This window comes from Chrysochloris asiatica, unplaced genomic scaffold, assembly GCF_000296735.1.
Source record: "Chrysochloris asiatica unplaced genomic scaffold, ChrAsi1.0 scaffold00001, whole genome shotgun sequence".
Lineage (NCBI taxonomy): Eukaryota > Metazoa > Chordata > Mammalia > Afrosoricida > Chrysochloridae > Chrysochloris > Chrysochloris asiatica.
The window spans coordinates 2106531-2116478 of NW_006408519.1; positions in this window are offsets into that span (position 1 = coordinate 2106531).

Here is a 9948-nt window from a genome sequence, read left to right on the forward strand (position 1 = left end):
TTATTTCTTTTCGTTTGGTGGCTGTAGGTTTCCTCTGTTGGTCTGTTTCTAATTGTTGTAGATGCTGTGTTAATGTGTTAATTTTGGTTCTTTATTCTTTTTGGATGTGTGAAGTGGCACTGAAGATAGACTTGTTGTTGTTGTTAAGTGCCATCGAGTTGGTTCCGACCCATAGCGACCCTGTATAGCGGTATAGGGTTTTCGAGGAGCAGCTGGTGAGCTTGAACCACCGACCTTGCAATTCAAATGGCTTTGCAGTCTGGTGCATTAACCCATAGTGCCACACCAGGACTTTGAAGATATACTAGCAGGTGCGACAATCTTGCACTTTTTACAAAACACCTTTTAATATTGTATTGAAAGTGCAGTTTTTATGTGGGCACATGATATTTAATACATATAGCATATAAAGTATGCATTGATCAACTATTTGTGTTACTTGTTAAGCACTAAGCCTTCTGATTAACAGGAGGCTATTAGTAAAGTTTAGGGAGAGTCGAAACTTATACTCGAATTTTTAACTTCGCGGAGTTGGTACCCTCAACACCTGCATTGTTCAAGGGTCAACTGTAGTTATGAACAAAGCTCTGGAGTCAGATTCCTTGGATTCTAATCCCAGTTCTGCCATTTACAAATTGTGTAGCCTTGGGCAAAATGCTTAACTTTGTGTTACAGCCTGAAATCTAGAGGCATTGGATCTGCTAAGCATTGGAGGATAGGCACTGAACTGCTAACTACAAGGTGGGCAATTCAAATCTACCAGCTATTCCATGGGAGAAAGAATGACACTTTCTGCTCCCATAAAGATTCACACTCTCAGAAATCCTACACAGCGTTGCTATGAGACAGAATCTACTCAATGGCCGTGAGTGAATGAGTTGGTCTGCAGAAGGTTGCAACCTGTGGTTAGAATCATAACTCCATCTTGAACCCTGACAGGCATCCAGATAAATGCACACTCTGACAGCTGAATTGTCAAAGTCACTGAGACAATTCCAGGAAAGCAGGGAGAGTCAGACTCGTCCTCAGGAAGAGTGCATTTGAAAGTGGATTTTCTGAGTCACTATACCAAAAAGAAATGGTCGATGTTCAACCATTTCAAGAGGTAGCATATGCTCAAGAGCCAACGATACCAAAGAAAAAGTCCAAGACACTGAAGACATTGACAAATAACAAGGCACTGGGAATTGATGGAATTCAAATTGAAATTTTCAAGAAAGTGAGGCAGCACTGGAGGCCCTCATTCATCTATGCCAAGAAATTTGGAAGACCGCTGTCTGGCCAACTGATTGGAAGAGATCCATATTTGTGCCCATTCCAAAGAGGGGCGACCCAATGGAATGCGGAAATCTTCAGACAACATCATTAGTATCTCATACAAGTAAAGTTTTGTTAAAGATAATTTAAAATGGCTGCAACAGTATATTGACAGGGAACTGCCAAAAGTTCAAGCCAGATTCAGATGAGGACACGAAACATGGGGTATCATTGCTGATATCAGATGGATCTTGGCTGAAAACAGAGAACTCTAGAAAGATGTTTCTCTGTGCTTTACTGACTATGAAAAGGCTTTTAATTGTGTGGATCATGACAAGCTATGGACAGCATTGCAGAGAATGAGTATTCTGGAACACTTAATTGTGCTCATGAGGAACCTGTACATACACCAATAGGAGATTGTTCAAACAGAACAAAAGGGCTCTGAATGGTTTAAAATCAGGAAAGGTGTGTGCCAGGGTTGTATTCTTTCACCATACTTATTCAACCTGTATGTTGAGAAAATAATCTGAGAAACTGGGTTATATGAAGAAGAACGTGGCATTAGGATAGGAGAAAGATTCATTAACAACCTGCAATATGCAAATAATACAGTCTTGCTTGGTGAAAGCAAAGAAGATTTAAAATACTTAATAGATGAAGATCAAAGACTATATAGCCTTCGGTCTGGGTTGCATTTCAGTGTAAAGAAAACAAAAATCCTCATCACTGGACCACTAAATAACATCAAGATAAATGATGAAAAGATGGAAGTTCTCAAAGATTTCATTTTACTTGGATTCACAATGAACACTCATGGAAGCAATAGTGAAGAAATCAAGCAATATATTTCATTAGGCAAGTCTGTTGCAAAAGACTTCTTTAAAGTGTTAAAGAGCAAAGATGTCACTTTGAAAACTAAGGTGCACCTGACCCAAACAATGGTATTTTCAATTGCCTCTTATGCATATGAAAGCTGGACAATGAATAAGGAAGATCATAGAAGAATTGATGAATTTGAGTATTGGTGTTGGCAAAGAATATTAAAGGTACATTTGCCTGCCAGAAGAACAAACAAATCTGTGTTGGAAGAAGTACAGTGAGAATGCCCCTTAGAAGTCAAGATGGTGAGACTTTGCCTCTCATACTTTGGACATATTATCAGAAAGGACCAATCCCTGGGGATGGATATTGTGCTTGGTAGAGGGACAGAGAAAAAGAGGGACACCCCCAAGAAGATTCATTGGCACAATGGTAGCAACAATGGGTTCAGTTGTAGCAGCAACTGTGAGGATGTGTTTCATTCTGTTGTACATAGGGTTGCGATGAGTTAGAACCAACTCAACAGCACTTAGCAACAACAACTCCCGGCCAGTGGGGATGGACAAGGATGTCATAGTGGGTTCTCAGTTGGGCTACTAACCAAAAGGGAGAAAGATGAGGTTTTCTGCTCCCATGAAGTTTTATAGCCTCAGAAACCCTACACTGGGTCACTGTGAGTTAGAACTGGCATGAACAGCGCACAGCCCAGGGAGGGGCAAGTTTCCCTCTCAGATACTTGCCTGGGCATGCCCCTTAATGGAAATTGGGGTACCAGGGTCACATGGTTATGAGTCAGAGGTGACTAAGGTGATCTGATGGTCTCCAGGGTCAGTCCTGTATGTAAGCTTTTTTAAACTGAAATAGTTCCCTTCCGGCTTCCATAGTCTGTCCTGTGACTGAGATGAACTGACCTGCAAATTCCTTGGTTCTCTGTGCCCTATAAATTGAGCACATGGACGGGAATCCTTTAGATATCATTATAACCTCATGTTGATGGACTCCCTCATCTATATTTTTGTCTTGTCTTTTTTCCTGTTTAAGACTTAATAAAGGAGTCTCTGCATCTGAATTGGAAGGAGCTCTGGTAGTGTAGTGGTTATGTATCAGGCTGCGAACTGCAAGGTCAGCAGTTCGATACTACCAGCTGTTCTGCGAGAGAAAGATGAGGCTTTCTGCTCCCGTAAAGATTTACAGCCTCAGAAACTCTGTGCAGGGTCGCTATGAGTCGGAACCGACTCCATGGCACATAACCACCACCACCAACCACCACATCTGATTTAGAGTCCTAGTGTGGCACTGTGGGTTAATGCGTCGTCAGACAGCAAAGCCGTTTGAACTGCAAGGTTGTCAGTTCAAGCTCACCAGCTGCTCCTCGGAAACCCTATACAGGGTCGCTATGGGTCGGAACTGACTCAATGGCACTTAACAACAACAACAACAACATCTGAATTGCGTCCTGGTGTGGCACTGTAGGTTAATGCCCTGGACAGGAAAGTTGGTTTAAATATCAAGGTTGGCGGTTGTAGCTCATTAGTCTCTCCTCGGAAACCCTATATAGGGTCACTATGGGTCAAAACTGAATGGACAGCACTTAACAACAACAACAACAACAACATTTGAATTATTTGAATTTAGGATCTTATCTCCCCTACAACAAGTTTTCTGGGCCTTAGGTTTTTCATCTGTAAAATGAGCTGTTGTGAAGACTGGATGGATGGCTATTCTTTGAAAACAAACAAGTCATAAACAACAACAACGAAACACTGTCACCCAGCCAATTCTGACCCCTAGTGATACAGAGTGAAATGGTTACTTACTCAGGTCTTCTGGAAGCAGACTGCTACGTCTTCCTCCTGCGGAGCAGGTGGGTGGAGCTTCTGACATTTCAGGTAGCAGCCCAACATCAGACCCACTGCACCATGAGGGTGTGCTATTTAAAGCTGATAAAATAATTTAAATAGAAACAAGAAATGGTCTTAGTTGCCTACTGTGGCTGTAACCGAAATACCATACACGGCTAATTTTAAAGAACAGAAATTTTATTTTCTCACCATTTTGGAAACTACAAGTCCAAATCATTCTCTCCACTGTGTTTCCTTAGATTCCTTCCTTGTATGTAGTCTGCCCTGGCTGGATGTTCATTGGTTCCTTGGCTTAGAGAGATCCTCACATCTCTCCCTCTGCCCCAGAGATACCCCCATATGATGTATTACAAATATCCCCTTGTTACATTACATTACAAATATCACCTTTTAAAATCCACATTAACCTCTTGTGATCTAAGTGTTATCGTGACCATTTTACACATGGGAAAACTAAGGCCTAACGAGGTAAACAGACTCAGATTTGATCAATTTGGGTTTCTAACTGTAGTCAATTTGAGAGGGTGGGGTTTGCTGTTCACATTCTGGAAGGGGTCACATCCACTCCTTTTTATTCCCCACGTGTGTTGTTGCTATTGCTAAATCAAAGAGGTTCTGATTTACAGTGACCCTGCATAGGGTTCCTGAGGAACAGTGGGTGGGTTTGAACTGCTGACCCTGAGGATAACAGTCCAGTGCTGATCCTACAGCACCACACCAGGACTATAATCTAGTCAGGGATTATGGTGAAAACCAGCACCCCCTACTGGCTCACATCTTTAGTCAGATTTATGAAACTGCATGAAAGCAGAAGTAAAAATTTTGTCCTTTCACCCAAAGATGCTACACCTGTCAGAATTTTTAGACAAGATACAAATGGAAATGTTGATTTCCAAGTGCCTGCCACGTGCTAAGAGATATTTTGAGTTGAAGAATAAACAGCCTCTGAGCAATGGGTCAGAGATGATGGTAAGACAAACACCCTGTGCCAGGTACCTTAAGTACTGACGTAAATCGTCTTAACTCTCAGGAGACACCAATGTGGTTGGCATTGTACCCCCATTTTCCAGATGAAGAAATTGAAGCCCATAATCGAGCTGCTTCTCTTGTAAGTGGAGGAGGCAGAATTTGTGTGATCTGAATGTCTGTGCCCTGAATCATGACTATCTTTCAGCGCAATACTGCACCAATCAACAGAGTTCAAGTTCAGGGGAATGAAGAAAAAAAAAAGAGCCTTCATTTTGAAATTATTCACTCCCTGCTCTCCAGAAGCAAGAGGAGGTCTCACAGCCCCACCTGGTACTCCAGGACTGGTTCATTTGCCCAGGGGCCCTCTACCCCTCTGGGACCAGGTGGCTCTATTTCATATTGAATGTCAAGATACACACACCTGGGGTTCTGTTAGGCTTCATTTCCTTTGTCTGTTCCCCCAGCCACCAGCCCGCCCCTCCTCAGTACTTATAAACACCACAAGCTTACACTGCACAGCCCCTTTTATTTTTAGACTCTCAAAATGTTCAAACAAGACATTTTGATTCTTTCATGTGCTCAAGACTGGGGAAATCGGAATCACAAAGACTATTATGATCATACTGACTTTGATGGTTATACAACAATTCAAGATAAAAGCCCTGGAGAGGGAGAGGCCTGCCTGGCACTAGGGAGGATGGAACTGTCGGGGAATCAGAAGCAGAACGCAGACACACTTCAGCTGCTAAAGATGCTGACCCGTCGCTCGTCCCTCGGGACTCTGGGCTCACAGGACACTGCGGATCTGTTTGGACAGATGCAGTTTCTTCCCTCCCCAGCTAGCCTGCCTCTGCTGCCAAGGGCATTGTTGACAGGCAGGGAGGCAGACAGCTGGGCTGCCTCAAAGCATCACACCACATTAGCCATTTTAGCAATAATTTAAAATTCATTTCAAATACTAGGAATAGCAGTTTGTTACTTTCATTCTCTCTCTCTCTCTCTCTCTCTCTCTCTGTGTTTTCTTTCTCCACAGACATATTAATATGGATGTGGCTAGCAGGTTCCAAGCTTTGAATTGTGCTCATTAAGTCACAGCTGGCTGGGAATACGTGTCAATTCTAGTCCTTTATTTCTCAAGCCAGTTTTATAATAAAATGAAAATGGACTCCTCTGGATCCCCCTTTCCTGGCAGGAAAGCAGTTTTGCCCTCTGGGGAGTGGAACTAGGTTCTGACGATGCTCTTTCCTCAGAAGAACTGCATATGTAATTTTGGTAATTAAAACAATTTGGTGATTACCCCACAAGAAGAAACCACTCGAATGAACCCCAGTGGGACAACCTTCCATCCAGCTGTGACAGCGGGGGCTTGCTGCTCTTGCCCTGCCCCTCATTTTTCTTGGAGAAGACAGCCCACCTGCTTGGGGATGTTCCCTGCCATCCTCCACATACCAGTCCCTCTGAGTGAGTGTGGCCTGCCAGATGGCCCCCAGCATTACTCACTTTTTCTTTGCTGAAATGCGTTGTTTGATTTCTGAAACTCTAGAATCTTTGTTTTAAATTGATGGAAGGAAAAAGCTGATTCATTGTTCCTCCAGGGGAATTCCTTAAGGGAAAATAATACCCTGAAGAGCAGACATTTCAGGCAACGCTTTTTCAGCTTCAGGAAAATGAAATAAATGCAGATACTTTCATCAGGGAACGTGTTTCAAAAAGGTGGGGGAATACCGACACCCCACCCTGAATTTACTGAAGCAGGAGTCTGGGCAGGGGCCCAGGATTGAGGTTTTTAACAAGCATCTCAAAGTTTGGGAGCCCCGGAAATGGGAGACACCCACTCATCATCAGCGTGGGGTTTGGGTGTCTCCATGAGTCACCCAGAGATTGACGGGGATGGGGTGGGGTGGGGGGAGTGGTGGCCCTAACCTTTGATTGGGTGCAGCTGAGCTCTCCTGGGCAGTCCCTGTGAGGTGTAATTAAGCTTTTCATGAGGTAGTTAATTAGTTCACCCCGTCTTATCCCTCAGCCAGCCTTTGTGTCCCTGGGTAATCAGACAAGTTGCTGAGACTCTTGATGCCACACGGGCTGAATGATGACAGTAGAAGCCTTCTGATGTCTATCAACCCTGCAAGCAGAACAGGCCCGGGGAGCCCTCACTCAGGCCGGGTTCTAAAGCTGCCATGGAGCTGGCTCAGCCAGCCCAACCCACTCCACCTGGGGAGTGTATGAAAAGTACAGATTCCTGGGGCCCAACTGACGGAGTACTTGGAGGCTGGGACCTGAAATCTATATTTGTAACAGTCCCTTCTGGGGTTTGAGAACCTCTATAGACAAACAGCACTTCTTGTTGGGTCACAAGGTTATTAGAAATAAACCCACAGAGACGTTGATATAAAGAACAGAAATGCTGCATCTGATGGCAGGGGAAGCCATGAGTAATCGGCAGCCTGTGGAGTCTAACAGATGTCTTAATAAGGGGAATGCAATCAAAGAGGACTGGAAGGCAGACGACCCTTCAAAACGGGTTGTATGATTCACATTTGTTTTATTTGCATTTATCACCAGGAGCTTCTAGAATGATTGGGAGGCTGGGATGAAGAAGGTTCTAATTGGCAAAGGCTGCTGTCTCCAGAGAGGCATTTTTAAAAGAGAGATTTTAAGTTATGTGCTGGAGGTAGATGTTCTAAGAATGAAAGGAAGGGGCAGGGAGGGATAGAGGAAGGGAGAGAAGGAAGAAGAGAAGAAAGAAAGTCTTGCCCTGATTAGTAGTGTGTGTTGGTTTCTATGGGGTGACCATACCCTCCATGGTTGATTTCAAGCTACCAACACAATACAAAGTCCCAGAACATGGAATTGGTAAGAAACTAGTTGCTGTGGAGTCAATTTCAACTCATATGTGTAAAAGTAGAATTGTGCTCTGTGGGATTTTCAGTGGCTTCTTTTTTAGAAGTAGATTTCCTGGCCTTTCTTCTGAGGTACCTCTGGGAAGACCTCCAGCCTTTCATTCAGCAGCCTAGTGGGCTACCCATCTGCACCACTGAGGGATGGAGTAGAGATGTATACATCTGTTGTATACGTCCTATCTGCTGGCACCAGCTTGCTCTCCAGCAGCACACCTTTGGATACATCCTGAATTCAGGGACAAGCTTCCTGAAAGACCCCAGCAATAGCTGCATCTGCATCACCAAAATGTGGCAATATTGGAATCTCTGATAGGTGGAGTAATTGTGTCACTCAGAGCCCACTTCTCACCAGGCCTGGGGAGATCGGGGAGCTGGCCAGATGCCTCATGCTCCGTGAACAAAAAGCTAACAGTCTGCCTAACACTGAGTCTCCTTTCCTAAGAATTAGGGACAGGCAGAGGAAACCGTAACTAAGAATTTCAGGTGAGGGAGAGGGTCTCTTTTTAAATTCTGCTACTCATGTGGTGCTTGTAGGATAAAGCACTGGGCCACAAGGTCAGTTTGCACCACAAGGTCGGCAGTTCAAATTCACCAGCCACTCCTCTGAAACCCTATACAGGGTCACTCTGAGTCTGAACCAGCTAGACGGTACTTAATAAAAACAGCCATCACTCAAGACAAGACAAAGAGTTTAAAATAAAGGAACTGGAGATGCTGCCTGCAGCCCTGGTGTACAGACAAGGAATTTTCAAAAAGTCAGCAGCTTCCAAAGACAGGAGGGGGCAAACCCTGTCTAGTACATTCTGTGCAACCTGAGTTGGAGTGTAATGGAAAATATCCAATTAATCATTCAAATTTTTGCTCAGTTATGAATTTCAAATACTTTAAAAATCTGCTCTTGGGAGAGATGTGAAACCCATGGTGGTTATAAAATTAGCACCTGTTTTTCCAAGCAGGTTAAAATGTGTTAATAAACACGGGAAAGAAAACAAAGGATTCTGGGAATGACTTTGGTAGTCTGAGTGAAGAAATCATGGGGGAACCAGAAAGTGCCACCCCTAGGTGTGATGGAAAACACCTTTCCCACTCTTGGCCTTCACTGAAAGCTGGTTGGCTCTGTAGCAAAGTCAGCAGCCCTGAGCATGAGGCTCTGGCTCTGCCCTGTCCCAATGCTCCATTCACGTGTCAAACAGATTCAGGTGTGAAGGGTCAGGAGCGGAGGGGCGGCAGAACACACCGACTGTTGTATTTCCAACCCACTTCCTCTTCTGAAACTCTGGCAGAGTTGGGCAGGAGCATTAGTGTGAATGTTTGAGATGGAGGTGGGGACAGACTAGGAAAATACCATCATATTTAGAAGCAAGCAACTTGAATAGACCAAAGACATGCAATGTCTTAAAAAGCACACAAAAAGATGCTCAATGCCGTTAGTCATTTAACCAAAAACCAAATGTACTGCCTTTGAGACAATTCTGACTCATAGCAACCCTGTGTAGGGTTTCCAAGACTCTAAATCTTTATGGGAGCAGACAACCTCATCTTTCTCTTGCGGAGGCACTGGTGGGTTTGATTAGCAGTCTGGTGTTTATCCTACAGTACCACCCTGACTTCTTTATCCTACACTTGTTGTTGTTAGGTGCCGTTGAGTCGGTTCCCACTCATGGAGACCCAGTATAGGGTTTCTGAGGAGCAGTTTGTGCGTTTGAACCATCGACCTTTTGGTTCATGGTCTAATGCTTATGTTACAGTGCCATACCAGGATTTCTACATTAGGGACGTACAAATCAAAACTAGAATAAATCACTTTAGCCCCACTAAGACTACTGTAAGGAGCTCTGGTAGCATAGAGGTTATGAGTCGGGCTGCTAATCTCACTGTCAGCACTTCGAAACTACCAGCCATTCCGCTGGAGTAAGATGAACCTTTCTGCTCCCATAAAGATTTACAGCCTCAGAAACCCTATATAAGGTTGCTATGAATCAGAACCAACTCCACGGCAAATAACCAATAACCAACCAACCAATCAACCAAGATTACTGTGATACAAAAAAGATAAATAAATAAAAAAAAACCCAAAAAACAACCCAACAAAACAAAAACCCTAATAAACAAATTCTGGAAAACAACAGAAGTTAGAG